This window comes from Bos taurus, chromosome X (assembly GCF_002263795.3).
Source record: "Bos taurus isolate L1 Dominette 01449 registration number 42190680 breed Hereford chromosome X, ARS-UCD2.0, whole genome shotgun sequence".
In the NCBI taxonomy this organism is placed as follows: domain Eukaryota; kingdom Metazoa; phylum Chordata; class Mammalia; order Artiodactyla; family Bovidae; genus Bos; species Bos taurus.
In genome coordinates, this window is record NC_037357.1 from 42,191,468 (window position 1) to 42,213,458 (window position 21,991).

The 21,991-nt window shown below is 40.3% G+C and overlaps 1 pseudogene; it reads right to left on the reverse strand.

The window, feature by feature from the left end:
• Positions 1 to 3,635: 3,635 nt before the first annotated feature.
• On the reverse strand, positions 3,636 to 9,007 carry LOC100138794 (serine/arginine-rich splicing factor 3-like; annotated as a pseudogene).
• Between the last annotated feature and the right edge of the window lie 12,984 nt (positions 9,008 to 21,991).

Sequence of the window (21,991 nt, forward strand, 5' to 3'; positions counted from 1 at the left end):
CTGCTACTGTGAGTGAAAAATGGTACATCCACTGTAATAAACACTTAGGCAGTTTCTTAAATTGTTAGCCATACACCTATCATATGATCTAGCCATTGCACTCCTAGGTAATTACACAAGAGAAAAATATATGTCTATTCCAAGACCTTATATGAATGTTCATAGCAGTATTATTCATAATAGCCATAAATTAGAAACAGCTCAGCTGTCCATCAATAGGTAATGGATAATGGATTAATAGAATTGAGTTATATACATACAATATACTACTTGTCAGCAATAACATGCAATGATATTAATGAATCTTAAAAGAATTATGCTATGACACAAGCTAGACAAATGACTGCATAATGTATGACTCTATATATGAGATTCTAGAAAAAGCAAAATTATAGAAACAAACAAAAAAAAATAGCTGAGTAGCTTCCAGAACCTAGAAATTTACTACAAAGAAGCATAAGGAAACTTTCTGGGATAATGGACATAGTTTATAGCTTGATTATGATTTTGATTATATGACTGCATACATTTGTCAAAACTCATTGAAATGTGCATTTTTAAGGAGCAAATTATATTTTAAATAAATTATACCTCAAGGATTAAAAAGTAGACAATAGCTTTGGATTGTGTATTTTCTTACTAAGATAGTAAAAAATCAGATTGTAGTCTCTAATAATGCTATAGAATGTGGGGTGAAGTAAACCTGTGACAATTAACCTGATAATAAACAATGCTGCTTTTTGTTCTTCTTATCCCCTAGTAACAAGTCAGGTAGTCAAATAGTTAAGGACTCACCTCCAGTTTCTAGTTAGGATGTTTGGTAAGCAGTGGTTTTGCTGTAGATTTCAAGAAAGACCCATTAAGAAAGAGATCAAGGAAATTGGTATGAGGTGGAATTACATTGTATCAGTAATAGTGTGTGCTTTTTTTTTTTTTAAACAAATATGGGCTTAACTGCTTATTAATCAATTTAGTGGATCATGGCAATTTGTTTTCATTTTTAAATAGAATAAAGGAGAATTGAAGATGTAAGAGTACATCTCAAGTAGTAAGTATTATTTTGTACTTTTGGCTTATGTGTTTGTGTGTTTATACATATGTATGTATGTATATATATATATATATATATATATGTATATATATATATATATGTAGCCAAGCAGGACCCTATGAGGTCTTCCCAGAATAGACCTCCATCCATGCCCTTTGCCTGCCTTTTGTATGTAGAAAAACTTCAAAGAATAAATTTAATCAGAGAAATGAGAAAATGCAGAAAGAAAGGAAAACAGTCAAGCAAGAAAAAAATAATAATACTTTAGCCATTAAAAAGTTAAGGACCCTTAGTTCTCCTCAAGGACTGTCTCAGATTATTCTGAAATGGCCAGGTCTGCATTCTTCATGACCATAAACTATATGGTGTGCTTCTATGAGGTGCTAATGAGGCAAGGAGAATTTACATCCACGAACTCATTTGTATTCTATTTGGGCTTAGATAACTAGGGACTAGTACAGACTTTGCAGCACTTCCTAAATATCTGCTGGTTAAAACTCAGAGTTAATGAGCTTATAAGGACTAACCTAAAGACTTATGACCAGCTGCATGGTGTGATATGAAAGGCATCATGTTAAACATTATTCCCCCTCAAAAGTCTTCTTTTGAAGTGCAATTATTTTTGAGGAGACTACTAAGAATATTTGATAAAGAGAACTTTATTGGTAATTATTAATATATTTGATGCTTTCTTTTTCTGGAATAGAAGAGCAGTAAGTGTAGCAGGAAGGCACTTGATATCTAAGACAAATAAAAAGTCTGGCAAATATTTTTAAAATGGTAAGATGGGCTATGGCTTCCCAGGTGGCTCAGTGCATAAAGAATCCACCTGTAATGCAGTAAACAGGAGATGCAGGTTTGATCCCTAGATCAGGAAGATCACCTGGAGGAGGGCATGGCAACCCACTCCTGTATTCTTGCTTGGAGCATCTTATGGATAGAGGAGCCTGGAGGGTTGCAAAGAGTTGGACATGACTGAAAAGACTGAGCATGCACAAGAAGGGCTCTATCAAATTTCACTATCACATAATTTATTTTTTTATACAGATCCAGTTCTAGAGAGCTGTTCAATTTATTTTCCTGATGACCAAGTGATCTTTTCTGTGACTCATAGTCATACCAACCAGCTATCTTTAAGCAAACATATCTGTTTTTGATTACAAGGGGAATTGGGCACAAGTAGATTATCCATGTACCTCTATCCAACCTCCATCCCACTCATCCAACTGGAAATACTCTGAACCATCTATGACATCTGTATCTCTATCTCTATCTCTGTCTATCTACCTATGAATAGCAACACATTCCCATTACAGTTGGAAAATGAGCTTCCTAACAATTAAACACTGAGTTGGGTCAAATCTTTCTAATGACATCCAAATGTGTTCTATAACTTCATTCTTTCACTCTATTATTTGAGATAAATGAAAATAAACACTACTGGCATGGAATAAGAATTGTTTGAGATTCTAGTCAAACAAACAACACTTTGGCTGTTTCTGGCTTATCTTATTATAACAAGGCCAATTCAATTTTTGAAAATTGTATATTATTGGATAGAGTTGGTGTTTATCTCCTGAGTTAAAAGTAAGCATTATGATGTGTTCCTCTTGATGTCCCTATCTCTAAATGACTTCAAGATAACCAATTTCACTGATTCCATGGTATTACGCTAGCTAAGAGATGGCAACCCGTTTTCCTAAAGTATAAGCTCCTTTAAGGCAAGGAGTAGATCTCTGCCTTCTTTGAATTATCAGTGCCAAGTACAGTGTCTGGCACTGTGAAAGGGAACAGGAAATATTTTTATTTACTTTTGTAACCAAAAATTTAATCCCAAGAATTCTCACAAAGCATATTACAAATGACAGCATGAAAAAAATATTGCACAGTAACTCAGAGTTCTGCTCTATAATATACCTTTAAATTCGCAGGACGTTTGGTAACTTGAGTAGTCTCAAATGCTTAAATAAAGAATGTCACAAAGAGCTGTGTATTCATATACAGCAATCACAGAAGGAACTTAAGACCTAAAGCAAACTAGCTTTCTAAAAACTTCTTAGATTCTACACCAACGGGACAACCTTTGATCCAGTGAAAAGACTAGTAGAATTTTTCAACCTCTAACCTAGCTTAAGGGTGCAGTTTTAATTTTTACCTGCTGGCTCTGTGTTCACAGCAGCTTTTAAAGACTGCTTGCTTCACTGAAGCTGCATACCATATCCCAGCTATCAAAAAGTCTCACAATTTTTGCTACTTTTTGTTTCCATAATATTAAGCATCACACTTTAGCTGAGTTGGAGATAGAGGTTTATTATCACTTTATGCCAGGCTAAAATTCTAAGACAATTCAATTTTGCTTAAGGATATGTTGTAAAATAACAGTTCTTGATATTATATGCCTCATATGATCCATTTCAAACCATAGAGAAGTATACCTTGATGTGTCACTGTTCCAACAGACAAACACATGTGAACAGCTAATTTTTTTTTAAATGCACCAAACCTGTGATGTCTCAAACAAAAGTTGGATTTTCTGTCAAATTAAGTTATTTCCTATACACCACTCCTCTTGAAAACTGGTCTTCTATCTCTTTTCATTTGACCTAGATTGGCTACAAGACCTAGAGAAAGATTGGGATGGCTTATGAATTCTCTTCTGGGACAGTGATCTCTCTATTTTTTAATTAATTAATTAATTTTAATCGGAGGCTAATTACTTTACAATATTGTAGTGGTTTTAGCCAAACATTGACATGAATCAGCCATGGGTGCACATGTGTCCCCATCCTGAATGCTCTCTCACATGCCTCCACATTCCATCCCTCAGGGTTGTCCCAGTGCACCAGCTTTGAGTGCCCTATTTCATGCATTGACCTTAGACTAGTGATCTATTTCACATTGGTAATATTATATGTTGCAATGCTATTCTCTCAAATCATCCCATCCTTGCCTTCTCCCACTGAGTCCAAAAGTCTGCTCTTTATATCTATGTCTCTTTTGCTGTCTCACATATAGAGTATTTGTTGCCATCTTTCTAAATTCCATATATATACATTAACATGCTGTATTGGTGTTTTTCTTTCTGACTTATTTCACTCTGGATAATAAGCTCCAGTTTCATTGACCTCATTAGAACTGATTCAAATGCATTCTTTTTAATAGCTGAGAAAATTCCATTGTGTATATATACCACAGCATTCTTTTTTCTCTTTTCATTTTATTTATTTATTTTTATTTTAAATAAAGTAATTAGCCTCTAATTAAAATAAATAAATTTAAATTTAACAAAAAATCATTTGTTCCTTATCTGAAATTCACATTTAAATTTATTTATTTTACTAGGAGGCTAATTACTTTGCAACAAACAGTGTCAGACTTTATTTTTCTGGGCTCCAAAATCACTACAGATGGTGAGTGCAGCCATGAAATTAAAAGACACTTACTCCTTGGAAGGAAAGTTATGACCAACCTAGATAGCATATTCAAAAGCAGAGACATTACTTTGCCAACAAAGGTGCATCTAGTCAAGGCTATGGTTTTTCCTGTGGTCATGTATGGATGTGAGAGTTGGACTGTGAAGAAGACTGAGCGCCAAAGAATTGATGCTTTTGAACTGTGGTGTTGGAGAAGACTGTTGAGAGTCCCTTGGACTGCAAGGAGATCCAACCAGTCCATTCTGAAGGAGATCAGCCCTGGGATTACTTTGGGAGGAATGATGCTAAAGCTGATACTGCAGTACTTTGGCCACCTCATGCGAAAAGTTGACTCATTGGAAAAGACTCTGATGCTGGAAGGGATTGGGGGCAGGAGGAGAAGGTGACGACAGAGGATGAGATGGCTGGATGGCATCACTGACTCAATGGACGTGAGTCTGAATGAACTCCGGGAGTTGGTGATGGACAGGGAGGCCTGGCATGCTGTGATTCATGGGGTCACAAAGAGTCGGACACGACTGAGCAACTGATCTGATCTGATTGTATTGGTTTTGCCATACATCAACAGGAATCCACCACGGGTGTACATGTGGTCCCCATCCTAAACACCCCTCCCACCTCCCTCCCCATACCATCCCTCTGGGTCATCCCAGTGCACCAGCCCCAAGCATCCTGTATCCTGCATCGAACCTGAACTGGTGATTCATTTTTTATATGATATTATACATATTTCAATGCCATTCTCCCAAATCATCCCACTCTCTCCCTCTTCCACAGAGGCCAAAACACTGTTATATACATCTGTGTCTCTTTTGCTGTCTCGCATACAGGGTTATCATTACCAGCTTTCTAAATTCCATATATATGCGTTAGTATACTGTGTTGGTGTTTTTCTTTCTGGGTTACTTCACTCTGTATAATATGCTCCAGTTTCATCCACCTCATTATAACTGACTCAAATGTATTCTTTTTAATGGCTGAGTAATACTACATTGTGTATATGTACCACAGCTTTCTTAACCATTCGTCTGCTGATGGACATCTAGGTTGCTTCCATGTCCTGGCTATTATAAACAGTGCTGCGATGAACATTGAGGTACACGTGTCTCTTTCAATTCTGGTTTCCTCGGTGTGTATGCCCAGCAGTGGGATTTCTGGGTCATAAGGCAGTTCTATTTCCAGATAGGAATCTCCACACTGTTCTCCGTAGTAGCTGTACTAGTTTGCATTCCCACCAACAGTGTAAGAGGGTAAGAGGTTTCCCTTTTCTCCACACCCTCTCCAGCATTTATTTCTTGTAGACTTTTGGATAGCAGCCATTCTGACTGCCGTGAAATGGTACCTCATTGTGGTTTTGATTTGCATGTCTCTGATAATGAGTGATGTTGAGCATCTTTCCATGTGTTTGTTAGCCATCTGTATGTCTTTGGAGAAATGTCTGTTTAGTTCTTTGGCCCATTTTTTGATTGGGTCATTTATTTTTCTGGAATTGAGCTGCAGGAGTTGCTTGTATATTTTTGAGATTAATTATTTGTCCTTTGCTTCATTTGCTATTATTTTCTCCCATTCTGAAGGCTGTCTTTTCACCTTGCTTATAGTTCCTTTGTTGTGTAGAAGCTTTTAATTTTAGCTAGTCCCATTTGTTTATTTTTGCTTTTATTTCCAATATTCTGGGACGTGCGTCATAGAGGATCCTGCTGTGATTTATGTTGGAGTGTTTTGCCTATGTTCTCCTCTAGGAGTTTTACAGTTTCTGGTGTTACATTTAGATCTTTAATCCATTTTTAGTTTATTTTTGTGTATGGTGTTAGGAAGTGTTCTAGTTTCATTCTTTTACAAACAGTTGACCAATTTTCCCAGCACCACTTGTTAAAGAGACTGTCTTTTCTCCATTGTATATTTTGCCTCCTTTGTCAAAGATAAGGTGTCCATAGGTGCGTGGGTTTATCTCTGGGCTTTCTATTTTGTTCCATTGATCCATATTTCTGTCTTTGTGCCAGTACCATAGTGTCTTGATGACTGTGTCTTTGTAGTAGAGCCTGAAGTCAGGCAGGTTGATTCCTCCAGTTCCATTCTCCTTTCTTTAGATTGCTTTGGCTATTCAAGGTTTTTTGTATTTCCATACAAATTCTGAAATTGTTTGTTCTAGCTCTGTGAAAAATACCATTGGTATCTTGATAGGGATTGCATTGAATCTGTAGATTGCTTTGGGTAGTATGCTCATTTCCACTATATTACTTCTTCTGATCCATGAACATGGTATATTTCTCCACCTATTAATGTCCTCTTTGATTTCTTTCACCAGTGTTTTATAGTTTTCTATAAATAGGTCTTTAGTTTTTTTAGGTAGATATATTCCTAAGTATTTTATTCTTTTCTTTGCAATGGTGAATGGAATTGTTTCCTTAATTTATCTTTCTATTTTCTCATTATTAGTGTATAGGAATGCAAGGGATTTCTGTGTGTTGATTTTATATCCTGCAACTTTACTATATTCATTGATTAGCTCTAGTAATCTTCTGGTGGAGTCTTTAGGGTTTTCTATGTAGAGGATCATGTCATCTGCAAATAGTGAGAGTTTTACTTCTTCTTTTCCAATTTGGATTCCTTTTATTTCTTTTTCTGCTCTGATTGCTGTTGTCAAAACTATGTTGAATAGCAGTGGTGAAAGTGGGCACCCTTGTTTTGTTCTTGACTTTAGGGGAAATGCTTTCATTTTTTCACCATTGACGATAAAATTTGCTGTAGGTTTGTCATATATAGTTTTTATTATGTTGAGGTATGTTCCTTCTATTCCTACTTTCTGCAGAGTTTTTATCATAAATAGATGTTGAATTTTGTCAAAGACTTTCTCTGCATCTATTGAAATAATCATATGGCTTTTATTTTTCAATTTGTTAATGTAGTGTATCACATTAATTGATTTACGGATATTGAAGAATCCTTGCATCCCTGGGATAAAGCCCACTTGGTCATGGTGTATGATCTTTTTAATGTGTTGTTGGATTCTGATTGTTAGAATTTTATTAAGAATTTTTGCATCTATGTTCATCAGTGATATTGGTGTGTAGTTTTCTTTTTTGTGTACCACAGCTTTCTTATCCATTTGTCTGCAGATGGACATCTAGGTTGCTTCCATGTCCTAGCTATTGTAAACAGTGCTGCAGTGAGTATTGGCGTACACGTGTCTCTTTCAATTCCCATTTCCTTGGTGTGTATGCCAAGCAGTGGGATTGCTGGGTCATATGGCAGTTCTATTTCCAGTTTTTTAAGGAATCTCTATACTGTTCTCCATAGTGGTTGTACTAGTTTGCATTCCCAACAACAGTGTAAGAGGGTTCCCTTTTCTCTGCACCCTCTCCAGCATTTATCGTGTGTAGACTTTTTGATAGCAACTATTCTGACTGGGGTGAGATGGTACTTCATTGTGGTTTTGATTTGCATTTCTCTGATAACGCATGGTGTTGAGCATCTTTTCGTGTGTTTGTTAGCTATCTGTATGTCTTCTTTGGAGAAAGGTCTGTTTAGTTCTTTGGCCCACTTTTTGATTGGGCCATTTATTTTTCTGGAATTGAGCTGCATGTGCTTCTTGCATATTTTTGAAATTAATTTTTTTTTCAGTTGCTTCACTTACTATTATTTTCTCCTATTCTGAAGGCTGTCTTTTCACATTGCTTATAGTTTCCTTTGTTGTGCAAAGACTTTTAAGTTTAATTAGGTCCCATTTGTTTATTTTTGCTTTTATTTCCATTACTCTGGGAGGAGGATCATAGAGGACCCTGCTGTAATTTATATCAGAGAGTGTTTTGCCTATGTCCTCTCTAGGATTTTTATGGTTTCTGGTATTATATTTAGATCTTTAATCCATTTTAAGTTTATTTTCATGTATGGTGTTAGAAAGTGTTCTAGTTTCATTCTTTTACAAGTGGCTGACCAGTTTTCCCAGCACCATTTGTTAAAGAGATTGTCTTTTCTCTGTTGTATATTCTTGCCTTCTTTGTCAAAGATAAGGTATCCACAGGTGTGTGGATTTTTCTCTGGGCTTTCTATTTTATTCCATTGATCTATATTTCTGTCTTTGTGCCAGTACCATACTGTCTTGATGACTGTATCTCTCTCTTATCCCATCTCTAGAAAAGGATCTGCTCCAGCAGTGGGAGAAGCTTCTCCATCTTGGAGATCTGCGTCCAAGGTGGAGGACTCCTCCTCTGATAATAATCTCAAAGGTGGTGACCCTAAGAAGGAGGTAGGCCATGATTTTGACTCCTCTTTCCACCATTCAACAGTTATACTTCACTGGGCAGCCACACAGTTTTCCCCAATCTAGTTCTCAGACAGCATCAGCTACATCGTGGGGATCTTCAAACTCAACAAAAGCAAAGCTGGGAGGGTTCCAAGCAACCCAGACCCTTCAGAGTGGACGATAATTGTCAAAAGCTCGCTCCAATTCAGACTCGTTACCTTTATTTCCAGGATTACCTACATAAACTTTACAGTCCAATGGATAGGAATCATGATACATTTAGAGATCTTAGGTTAGAAATGCGGAGGTACAAATCCATACAACCTAAGCTAACTTTTCCCAGTTTGTTCCCTTCCACCTGGCACTCCAGGATCCTCTCACACGCCCAACATCCACGAAATGTCGAACCAACTCCTCCTTGCCCTTATTTATATGTTATACATACAGGAGTCACATGATCTGATGGGCTCACCCAGTGAGAGGTGGAGGAGGTCGAGACATAATGACTGCAAGTGCTGTGAAAACTGAGGTTGCTAGGAGAATTCTCTGGTCATACCTCCTTGCCTGTGGAGATGGGTGGTGTCAGGCTTCTGGTTAGGCCTTCTGTTAGGCCCAGAGCTCCCTCAGGGTTAATCCCCACTTGATGACGTCCAAGTTCAGAAATCTTTTTAAATTAACTGCTTCAACTGTTTTATATGAGCTTACAGATGGAGGAAGGGATAAACGGGAATGATCATATATAAAAAATGAGTTAGAGCCAGGAAAGTAGTTTTTGATTAAAAACGTCAGGGAAAAGAGGGCTCTTTTAATTCTTAAGTCACCCACACACATACACAAGACACACATCTAAGAAAAACAAAAAGAGAGAGAGAAAGGAGGGCTATGCATGGTTAATTTACTTCATCAGTACAAGCTGAAATGTAAGCACAGCACAAGTTGAAGTGCACTGTTTTTCAAGAAGCTCTGTGAAAAGATGTTGAAATGGAACATGCAATAATGGTAAAAAACAAATGTCAGGGTCATTCAACTGTGCTGCCTTCTCAGCAAGTGGTAGGCCACGAGAGAGCACTTGAGTCCAGTGTTGCTGGCAGTGACAGAGGAGACCCAGTTTATTGCTATTTATTGTGCAGGTAGTAACGATGATGCTGGATGATTCACTCATGCTGTGGACAGAGAATGGGCTTAGGGAAAGGAGAGGTGGTGTGTTGTGTGTGTATTTCCCATAAGACAATACCACCCCCGCACACTGAATTAATATAGATGTTTTACTTTTCTCTAAACCTAAAGGCAGTTTGGTTCCTTCTTTACTTTTCTCCCAAAGACAGACAGATAGACAAAAAAAAGTGCAACAATCCCCACCCCAATACCTACAAAATGAGTAACTATATCTGGACTTGTGCCTTTCAAGATGTCTCACAAATTGATTGCTCAAAAAGATGAGTTCTAACTGTGAGGCTGCAGAGAGATGTGGCCTTGAATTCCTAATGAGAAAATGCTGCAGTCTTCTTTCAGGAAAAACCTGCCTTGTATGCAGAATGAGGATCAGCAGCCTTTTCTTGTTCAAGTTCCCTACAGAAAGCAATTGAAAGTGAGGGAAGAGGAGCAATCAGTGTTAAGGGGTTTAGAAAGCAATTAACTCTTTCAGGTCCCAGAAACCTTAAAGCCTAATGTCTGATAATAATAGCTCTTTTGCTGTTGGCTCCTGGGCACAAAAGCCTTTCTGTGTCCCCCGTTTCTTATTTTCAAGAAATAGGCTTCATTCAGCCTATATGACCTTCCCTAAATCTCAAAGGGTAGGTTCAAACAGTTGCTAATCATGGGAGGGTGGGGATGGGCAACAAGAGAGGAGCAGTAAATAAACAATAGTGCAACCTTGGGGCAGGGTCCTGGTTCCCTTTGAAGGGATTCACATAATAATATCTTTGAGCTATTTTGCAGATACTGAAACTGTGTGCTGCCCAAAAACACAGACCCCAGACCAGTTGGAACCAGGTTGATAATGCTGACTATTAATTACCATACCACCAGCAATCAAAAGAATATCCATGAGCTGATCATGCCCTCCTCTCTGAACCATTAGTATAAAGCTCCTCACTAACCCCTCCGGGTCAAGACACACAGTTTTGAGGGCATTAGATCACTGTGGTCCCCTTTGCCTAGCAAAGCAATCAGTTCAGTTCGGTTGCTCAGTCGGGTCCAACTCTTTGCAACCCCATGAATCGCAGCATGCCAGGCCTCCCTGTCCATCACCAACTCCTAGAGTTCACTCAGACTCACATCCATCGAGTCAGTGATGCCATCCAGCCATCTCATCCTCTGTCATCCCCTTATCCTCCTGCCCCCAATCCCTCCCAGCATCACAGTCTTTTCCAATGAGTCAACTCTTCGCATGAGGTGGCCAAAGTACTGGAGTTTCAGCTTTAGCATCATTCCTTCCAAAGAAATCCCAGGGCTGATCTTCAGAATGGACTGGTTGGATCTCCTTGCAGTCCAAGGGACTCTCAAGAGTCTTCTCCAACAGCAGAGTTCAAAAGCATCAGTTCTTCAGTGCTCAGCCTTCTTCATAGTCCAACTCTCACATCCATACATGACCACAGGAAAAACCATAGCCTTGACTAGATGGACCTTTGTTGGCAAAGTAATGTCTCTGCTTTTGAATATGCTATCTAGGTTGGTCATAACTTTCCTTCCAATGAGTAAGTGTCTTTTAATTTCATGGCTGCAGTCACCATCTGCAGTGATTTTGGAGCCCAAAAAAATAAAGTCTGACACTGTTTCCACTGTTTCTCCATCTATTTCCCATATAGTGATGGGACCGGATGCCATGATCTTCGTTTTATGAATGTGAGCTTTAAGCCAACTTTTTCACTCTCCACTTTCACTTTCATCAAGAGGCTTTTTAGTTCCTCTTCACTTTCTGCCATAAGGGTAGTGTCATCTGCATATCTGAGGTTATTGATATTTCTCCCAGCAATCTTGATTCCAGCTTGTGTTTCTTCCAGCCCAGTGTTGCTCATGATGTTCTCTGCATATAAGTTAAATAAGCAGGGTGACAATATACAGCCTTGATGTACTCCTTTTCCTATTTGGAACCAGTCTGTTATATTTTTTAGAGACTCTTATTTACCAACTTTTTTTTTTACTGTTTTATACTGGTATAAACATTTATATTATGCTATTAATATGAATGTTTTTCAAAAATTCATAGCTATTTATAAAAACTTAAAAAACATTTTGTAGTAATGTTTTCTTGGGCTCCAAAATCACTGCAAATGGTGACTGCAGCCATGAAATTAAAAGGTGCCTGCTCCTTGGAATAAAAGCTATGACCAACCTAGACAGCATATTAAAATGTAGAGACATTACTTTACCAACAAAGGTCCATATAGGCAGAGCTATGGTTTATCCAATAGTCATGTATGGATGTGAGTGTTGGACCATAAAGAAAGCTGAGCGCTGAAGAATTGATGGTTTTGAACTGTGGTGTTGGAGAAGACTCTTGAGAGTCCTTTGGAGAGCAAGGAGATCAAATAAGTCAATCCTAAAGGAAATCAGTCCTTAATATTCATTGGAAGGACTGATGCTGAAGCTGAAGCCCCAGTGCTTTGGCCATCTGATATGAAGAACTGACTCATTGGAAAAGACCCTGATGCTGGAAGAGAAGGCAAGAGGACAAGGGGATGACAGAGGATGAGATGGTTGGATAGAATCACTGACTTGATGGACATGAGTTTGAGCAAGCTTCAGGAGTTGGTGATGGACAGGGAAGCCTGGCATGCTGCAGTCCATGGGGTTGCAAAGAGTCGGACACAACTGAGTGAACTGAACTGAATAATGTTAAAAATATTAAATGTCACTTTTAATAGTCCCTCTGTATAAAAGATTTTACTAACAGATGCTCCTTTCTAAATTTTAAATTTTTATATCATATATATATATATATATATATATATATATATATATTTATATATAATATTTTTTTATGTATAATAGTAGACAAATTTATTTTCCTGCTAGCATTTTGTACCCTGCCAGGATCAGTTATATCTCTTGATTGTTTATGATTAATGCCTGACTAATTGGTAGCAGCGGAGAAGGCAATGGCACCCCACTCCAGTACTCTTGCTTGGAAAATCCCATGGATGGAGGAGCCTGGTGGGCTGCAGTCCATGGGGTCGCTAAGAGTCGGACATGACTGAACGACTTCACTTTCACTTTTCACTTTCTTGCATTGGAGAAGGAAATGGCAACCCACTCCAGTATTCTTGCCTGGAGAATCCCAGGGATGGGGGAGCCTGGTGGGCTGCCGTCTATGGGGTCGCACAGAGTCGGACATGACTGAAGCGACTTAGCAGCAGCAGCAATTGGTAGCAGAAAGTAGTATGGTAGGTCCTTTGGAGATTTTCAAACAAGATAGTTGTATAATAAATGTTACTTACGTAATTTTAGCTAGAGATTAAAGGTAGATCTTATTTTTGGAGAAGAACATTTGTTCTCTTCCCGCCTTTGCTTTCATCCATGTGGAGGAAATTCCACTAGTGATTTTTATGAGTGATGAGTTTGGGGAAAGGAACTGAGCTTGTGTGGCTCAGTGATTAATTCATTCTGATGCTGCCAGCAGCCCTGTAGGGGCAACATGGCATAGTCGTTAGGAGTGGGCCATGGAATTAAACTGCTAGACTTATATTGAATGGGACTTATACCACATACTAGGAATTGTGATTTTGAGCTAAATTTTACTTCACTTCTCTGTCCTTAAATTTCTTTTTTTTTTTTTTGACATTTTTTTATTCTTTATTTTTTCTTCATTGAAGTAAGCTGATTTACAATGTTGTGTTCATTTCTGGTATACAGCAGAGTGATTCAGTTATACATATTTATGCATTCTTTTTTATATTATTTTCCATTAAGGTTTATCACAGGATGTTTTTTTTTTTTTTTTTTTTTGTACAAGTATGTTTATAGTAGCATTATTCATAGTGGCCAAAAAGTGGAAACAACCCAAATGCCCATAAACTGATAAATGAATTAATAAAGTGATTATATCCATACAATGGAATGTTATTTGACAATAAAAGGAACACAATTCTAATATGTGTTACAAACATTATGCTAGGTATAAGAAAACAGTCTCAAAAGACCAATATTTTGTAATTCTTTTTTTTTTTTTTCTAAATTTTTAAAAGAAAATCCATCCTGAACCCTCCTCCCTCCTCCCTCCCCATACCATCCCTCTGGGTCGTCCCAGTGCACCATTCCCAAGCATCCAGCATCGTGCATTGAACCTGGACTGGCATCTCATTTCATACATGACATTTCACATGTTTCAATGCCATTCTCCCAAATCTTGCCACCCTCTCCCTCTCCCACAGAGTCCATAAGCCTGTTCTATACATCAGTGTCTCTTTTGCTGTCTCGTATACAGGGTTATTGTTACCATATTTCTAAATTCCATTGTTGGATTGAAGATCTCAGTGTAGGACCAGAAACTATAGAGCTCCTGGAGGAGAGCATAGGCAGGGCACTCTCTGACATACATCACAGCAGGATCCTCTATGACCCACCTCCCAGGATGTTGGAAATAAGGGCAAAAATAAACAAATGGGACCTAATTAAACTTAAAAGCTTCTGCACATCAAAGGAAACTATTAGCAAGGTGAGAAGACAGCCTTCAGAATGGGAGAAAATAGTGGCAAATGAAGCAACCGACAAACAGCTAATCTCAAGAATATACGGGCAGCTCCTCCAGCTCAACTCCAGAAAGGTAGGTGACCCAATCAAAGAATGGGCCAGGGATCTGAATGGACATTTCTCCGAGGAAGACATGCAGATGGCTGACAAACACATGAAAGGATGCTCAGCATCACTCATTGTCGGAGAGATGCAGATCGGAGCCACTGTGAGATACCATTTCACACCGGTCGGAATGGCTGCGATCCAAGAGTCTGCAAGTAGTAAGTGCTGGAGAGGGTGTGGAGAGGGGGGAGCCCTCTTGCACTGTTGGTGGGAATGCAAACTAGTACGGCCACTATGGAGAACAGTGTGGAGATTCCTTGGAAAACTGGAAATAGAACTGCCTTATGATCCAGCAGTCCCACTGCTGGGCATACACACTGAGGAAACCAGAAGGGAAAGAGACACGTGTACCCCAATGTTCATCGCAGCACTGTTTATAATAGCCGGGACATGGAAGCAACCTAGATGTCCATCGGCAGATGAATGGATAAGAAAGCTGTGGTACATATACACGATGGAGTATTACTCAGCCATTAAAAAGAATACATTTGAATCAGTTCTGGTGAGGTGGATGAAGCTGGAGCCTATTATACAGAGTGAAGTAGGCCAGAAGGACAAACACCAATACAGTATACTAACGCATATATATGGAATTTAGAAAGATGGTAATGATAAATTTCTTAATCTATAAAATGGACATTGTAATAGTACCTACCACATACAGTTATTTAGATGAAATGAGGTAATACATTTAAAATACTTAGATCTGTGCCTGGAACCCAGAAGCACTCAGTTAGCTGGTATTATCATTTCCACTTTGGAGATAAAAATCAGAGTTCAGAAAACACACGTGGCTTGCCCTAAGCCACTAGTTAGTAAACAGAACCAGAACTGTAAACCGGGTCTTTTCGGTTCTCAAACTCCCATTTTCTATACCTCAGTGTCCTCTTGGGAGGGCTTGTTTCATCCATCCTGTTTTAGTGCAATTTATTAGTCTCCTAGAAGAATGGCATGAAACCAAAACATCCAATCCACTTGGAATCAAGCCTACATCTGTGTGTTATCTATGATGCAAAATCCAGTGCAGTGAGTATACAGATAATTGTGTCACATTTTCTTCATATGCTTTTATGATGGCCTATATTTGCTTTCACAGCACTCAGTAGACTCTTTAGTCCATTATCAAAGAGCAGTTGGCATGAGCAGCATCTGCATCACTTGGGAACTTGATAGAAAAGCAGATGCCCAGGCCCCACCCCAGACTGAAACAGAGTCTGCAGTTTAATAACATCCAGTTAATTCATACTTTCATAACTGAGAAGTATTTCTATAGTTAGTAGTTAATAGTGGAGATTAATTAAATGGGTATTTGACATGCTGTATTTTCTATATATTTACAGTCATATTTTAATGTCTATTATGAAGGAAAGTTACATGGCTCAAAATAGCCTGGAGTTAAAACTCCCCTCCAGGTCCTCCCCACCATTCTGTGCAAAACAAAGGACTCTCTCTCCCGAAGGAAAAAATGGACATTAAGGTTAATTATGCCCAGCTCCCAGCTGGCCCAGCCTCTGGCCAATCTCCAAAATTCCTTGCCCCAGCCGTTTAAGAGATAACTACTCCAAACAACCTTGGAGAAGAACAGGCCCCCTTAAGACAGTAACTTTCCACATACATGCCTGTATATACTTACTCATTTCTTAGGTTAGTGCAGCACCTCACTAATCTGACTTCTGCCCCTTCTCGCCTCATTAAAGGTGACCTGTTCCTGTAAAGTGCTGGTCTCATTCTTTTTCTGAACCTCGCCTTCTCTAACTCCCTTACCTTATATTTTTGGTGCCGAAACCTGGGAGGTTGAGGTTCCTTCTTGTTCTCCACAGCCAGCTCTTCAGGGTGTGCAACCCTGCCAAGCTCACTTTCCCGCCCTCGAGAGGATGCCCTGTGCCTTCGTGAGAGGTACAAGTCCTGTGTAAGGGCTTTATTGGTTTTCCACGTAACCCGAAAAATATTGTCCTCTCTCTCTCTCTCTCTCTCTCTCTCTCTCTCTCTCTCTTCCTTTTTTCTCTATGCTTTCTTTTCCACAAGACCAACTAACTCCAGGACAGAGGCCTTTTGCCATTCGACCACTCTACATGCAATATTCTACTCGAACCAGCCCCTAGGTTATGGTAAGATCCAGACAGTGTTCTAGAGGTGCCCTAGAACCCAGTCTTCTCTGGATCCCAGAGACGCCAGGCCTAGGGCCACTCTGTAGGCGATGGTGGGAGATGCTCCACCTCAACACAGTGCTCACTTCTCATTACTCGTATTGCGACTATGGGTGACGACTTGAGCTCCCAGTAGGAGCCTCTGCTTGCCTTTCACTTATGGGGTCTGGCCAATCTGTCCCAAAAGATTCCCCTCTGGACTGTATTCTCAAAAATCTCAAACTATTCTTACTCACTGAACTCAAAGCTAACCGCTTAAAACGACTGTTCTACCTATCAAATCCTCCTCTGCTCTCTCTCCCCCTCCATTACAAAAGAATCCAAATCTAAAGCCCCTAAAAGGCCCCCTAAACCCTTAGCCCCCAATTTTGACCAGACAGATGAGCCTTCTCTCTACCATCCCCCCAAAAAAGCTTCCAGAGACGAGACCCTATCCTCTAGCCCTTCCTCCTCCAAAACAGAAAGTGATGACTCCAACCCCAAAAGAGATTTCTACCCCACCTGCATTGGCTAGGACCCAAAGCAAACACATTTCCTCTCGTAGAGATAGCGAGACCAGAGGGCCCTACATGGGTTCATGTGCCTTTCTCAATTTCTGATATGAGCTAAATTGAAGAAAAATTTAGATCCTTTTCAAAAAATCCTACTAGATATAGAAAAAATTCCTCCGCCTTACACAAACATATAATTTAACCTAGAATGATCTTTATTGCATCCTAAATGCCACTTTAACCCCTGATGGAAAAAAAAATGGATATGACAGGCAGCCTGGACTCATACTGATCAGCTCCATAATCAAAATAAGACTAATCTGGTGACTGATGATACAGTCCCTTTAACTGAGTCATGGTGGACATATCAAGCAGGCAATGCCAACATCTGGTACCTGCATCATATGATCACCTGTTTACTAAATGAAATGCTAAAAAGCTCTCACATTCATGTTAACTACAATAAGATTAGAAAATGACTCAAAAAAAAAAAAAGATAAAAATCCTGCCCTATTTCTTTCATGGCTTACTGAGGCAGTCCAAAAATATACTAATGTAGATATTTCCACCCCTGTCAGACTTCTGTACCTACATGTCCAGTTCATAAGCCAGTCAGCCCCTGATATTCACCAAAAACTATGCCAGTTAGAGAAGGGCCCTGAGACACCACCCCCCCAACTCCACAAAAAGACCTTCTAAAAATAGCCTTCAAGAAATTCAATAATAGAGAGGAAGAAGCTAAGAGAGGAAAAGGCTGTGAGAGAAAAGCTAAATATGCCTTTTTGGCTGCAGCAGTTAAGATCAGCCCAGCCCAAGTCATCCCAGACTGAAACTTAAGACCCCCCTGCCCCTCCACGGACCCTATTTCCGATGCAACCAGTCAGAATACTGGACAAAGACATGTCCGAACTTGTGGCCCCCGACAAAAGCATGCCCACCCTGCGGTCAGTGGAGACACTAAAAGGTGGACTGTCTCCAGAGACGCCCTGACACCCCTGGGGAGGTCCACACCTCCCAGACCTGGAGAGTGAAATGTCCACAGGGAAGCCCTGGTGCCCCTGGAGAGATCCCCACTTCTCCCCAAAACCCCAGCCCAACCCTAGGAGAGTTGTTCCAATGATGGGACCCAGGTTCCAGCCCCCCAGTCAGTGTCCCGGACACGAGCTTGGAACTTAAGGTAGATGGGGTAATGGTCAGAAAAAAGACCTATTTTATAGTAGACACTGGAGCCGCTTTCTCTCTCTCTTAACTTCCTACTCTGGCCCAACTCAAGACTCCCTTAAGGCCAAAAATCAGCCCTCCATTACTCTGTCAATTAAAAAAAAAAAAATTGACCCTCATACACTCATTCCTCATAATGCCTAAGTGCCTAGTGACATTCCTAGAGAGAGATTTGTTATCCAAATTGGGGGTCTTTATTACCATACTTCCCCTCAATACAGTCTCTATATTCTACATGCAGATGACACCTACACCTCACCCCTACCTTCCCTTGGATCTACCCGCCTTAGACCCCCAAGTCAGGGACACTGATCACCCATCCATAGCCAAACATCATCCCCCAGTCCACATTGCCCTGAAAGACCCCTCGACTATAATCACCCCACAACAGTACTCTCTCATCCTGGAGGCCCACAAGGGACTTAAGCCTATCATAGACCATCTTCTTCAAGCCTCTATCTTAATTCATACCCATTCACCACACAACACCCCTATTCTGCAGTAAGAAAGAGATCAAACTCTTAGAGATTGGTCCAAGATCTGTGAAAAATCAATGAGGCTATTACACCAACATTCCCAGTAGTCCCTAACCCTTACACCCTTCTGTCCTCCATACCCCCTACTGTAACCCACTTCACGGTATTAGATCTCAAAGATGCCTTTTTCACCATCCCCCCTCCACCCCCTCTCCCAACCCCTTTTCGCCTTCACCTGACAAGACCCCAAATCTCATGTTTCCCAACAACCAACATGGACAGTTCTCCCCGAGGTGTTCAGAGACAGCCCCCACTTTTTTGGACAGGCTTTACAAAAGGACCTACAAACACTTGACCTAGCCCCAAGTAATCTTCAATATGTAGATGACCTTCTCTTTTGTTGCCCAACCCCCAAACTCTGCCTCCAACATATTGCCAAACTCCTTGGGGCCCTGGGATCCTGGGGTTATTGGGTATCCTGATCCAAGGCCCAAATAGTACAGACAAACGTCACCCACCTGGGGGTCTCCATATCCCACCAACAAAGAACTATTCCCCTAGATAAAATCCAGGCCTTAATTAACTGTACACTTTCAAAAACAAAAAGAGAACTCCTGTCTATCTTTGGCCTCCTAAACTTTTTCCATATCTGGATCCCTAACTTCTCCCTCATTACAAAACTGCTCTATGAGGCAACTAAAAGATGTCTGGATGAGCCTCTCTTTAACCCTTCCTCGCTGGCCAATCCTATTCGTCAGCTCATCCAGAGCCTCCTCTGAGTGCCAACTCTCTACCTGCCAGATCACACCAGACCATTCTTTTTCTTTGCCCATTCCAACCAAGGACAGGCCCTGGGACTTCTATGTCAGCGGGCAGGCCAGAGAAACCTGGATCTATCTGACAAAACAGCTTGACATGGTCACCAAGGAGTGGCCTCCCTACATACAGGCCATGGCTGCTGTCGCAGCCCTCATACCTGAAGCAAATAAACTCTTTAGACATGCCCCACACACCTTCCAAGACTTACTATCACATCGGGCTTTCCTCTCCCTTCCCCCTTTCAGGGTACAGGTCCTACATACCTTTCTCCTCGACCCTCAGCTCTCATTCTCCCTCTGCTCTCCCCTTAAACCCGCCAGCTTATTACCAACGTCTTCTACAACAGACCCTCTCCTACATAGCTGCAACCACCCTCTTTAATACCTGAAGCACAAAAACTAACCCCAAATGCTCCTCTAAATGTATGCTTACCTTATACCTTCAAAGATTTACTCTCTCATTGGGTTTTCTTTTCTCTGACTCCTGTTTGACTACAAATCCTCCACACACACTTCATCAACTCAGCCCTTTCTTTTATGCCTTGTAAACCTCTTAATTCTGCTAGCTTACTCCCTACACCAGATCCAGAAACAGAACACCTATTTCATGACTGTGTTCAGACCTTAGATATGACACTTAATCCCTTTAAACATACAACTGATCAGCCCATTACTGACCCCAAAGTCCCATTCTGGTTCATAGATGACAATGCCCCAAAACAAGCCCCATTGGGGCTGGATATGCTATAGTTCAGAGACAGCCCAATAAAGTTATCCTCCCTCGACTCATCAAGTCAGCCACACTCCCAACTCACACATCCACACAACAGGCTGAACTGATAAATCTTACACAAGCTTTGACCCTAGCAAAAGACCAAAAGATAAACATTTACACTGACTCCAAATATATCTATAACATATTACATTCTAACACTACAACCTGGAAAAATAAGAGATTGCTCACTCAAAAGGACAAACCTACTCTCAGTGCTTCTTTTATTTCTGAACTCCTCCATGAGGCTCAGCTCCCAAAACAAGCAGCTATAATACATTGTTGGAGACATCAGTGACATAGTCCTATCTCCTTTTATAACAATATAACAAATCAAGAAACAAAACGACAAGCTGCCTCTGTTAGTCTTGTCTTTCAATTCAGTTCAGTTCAGTTGCTCAATTGTGTCTGACTCTTTGCAACCCCATGAATCGCAGCATGCCAGGCCTCCCTGTCCATCACCATCTCCCGGAGATCACTCAAACTCATGTCCATCGAGTCGGTGATGCCATCCAGCCATCTCACCCTCTGTCGTCCCCTTTTCTTCCAGTGCCTAATCCCTCCCAGCATTAGAGTTTTTCCAGTGAGTCAACTCTTCACATGAGGTAGCCAAAGTAGTGCAGTTTCAGCTTTAGCATTGTTCCTTCCAAAGAACACCCAGGGCTGATCTCCTTTAGAACGGACTGGTTGGAACTCCTTTCAGGCCAAGGGACTCTCAAGAGTCTTTTCCAACACCACAGTAAAAGCATCAATTCTTCTGCGCTCAGCTTTCTTCACAATCCCACTCTCACATCCATACATGACCACTGGAGAAACCATAGCCTTGACTAGACAGAACGTTGTTGGCAAACTAATGTCTCTGCTTTTCAATATGCTATCTAGGTTGGACATAACTTTTCTTCCAAGGATTAAGCGTCTTTTAATTTCATGGCTACAATCACCATCTGCAGTGATTTTGGAGTCCAGAAAACTGGAGTCTGACACTGTTTCCACTGTTTCCCCATCTATTTCCCATGAAGTGATGGGACCAGATGCCATGATCTTCATTTTCTGAATGCTGAGCTTTAAGCCAACCTTTTCACTCTCCTCTTTCACTTTCATCAAGAGGCTTTTTAGTTCCTCTTCACATTCTGCCATAAGGGTGGTGTCATCTGCATGTCTGAGGTTGTTGATATTTCTCCCGGCAATCTTGATTCCAGCTTGTGCTTCTTCCAGTCCAGCGTTTCTCATGGTGTACTCTGCATATAAGTTAAATAAGCAGGGTGACAATATACAGCCTCATTGTACTCCTATTCCTATTTGGAATCAGTCTGTTGTTCCATGTCCAGTTCTAACTGTTGCATCCTAACCTGCATATAGGTTTCTCAAGAGGCAGGTCAGGTGGTCTGGTATTCCCATCTCTTTCAGAATTTTCCACAGTTTATTGTGATCCACACAGTCAAAGGCTTCGGCATAGTCAATAAAGCAGAAATAGATGTTTTTCTGGAACTCTCTTGCTTTTTCCATGATCCAGCAGATGTTGGCAATTTGATCTCTGGTTAC